Below are 470 nucleotides of genomic sequence, written 5' to 3'. Positions count from 1 at the left end.
CCCGCCCGGCTCTCGGGGTCCCGCCCTCTCCTACCTGTGCAGCTCCTGCTGGGCGTCCCGGATGGACAGCACGGCCTCGTGCAGCGCTTGCAGCCGCCCGGCCTCCTTCCCGCAACCTGTCTGCAGGGTCACACAGCAACATGGCCACAGTGACACAGGCACAGGGGCCCCTCAGCCTCCTGGAGGCCAGGCACACAGAGGGGAGAGCGGAGAGGGGAGAGGGGAGAAGCCAGGCACACAGAGCCCCCCCACCACCCACCACCCATAAGCGCACCAGCCGGGCTGCGGGCTGGATCCCGAGCGCGGGCGGCAGGGGCAGCTGTGGGTCCACGTCTCTCACCCGTGTCCCCTCTCTCTATCCGCCCCTTCCTCTCTCTAAGACGCAATAAAAACACAGTTTTTAAAAAGGTGGCCTTTAAAAACACCGGGGCGCCCGCACCCCCCCACCGCACCCCACTCTCCCCACCCCT

Source organism: Myotis brandtii, unplaced genomic scaffold, assembly GCF_000412655.1.
Source record: "Myotis brandtii unplaced genomic scaffold, ASM41265v1 scaffold369, whole genome shotgun sequence".
Classification (NCBI taxonomy): Eukaryota; Metazoa; Chordata; class Mammalia; order Chiroptera; family Vespertilionidae; genus Myotis; species Myotis brandtii.
Note: the sequence above shows the minus strand (reverse complement) of the source record.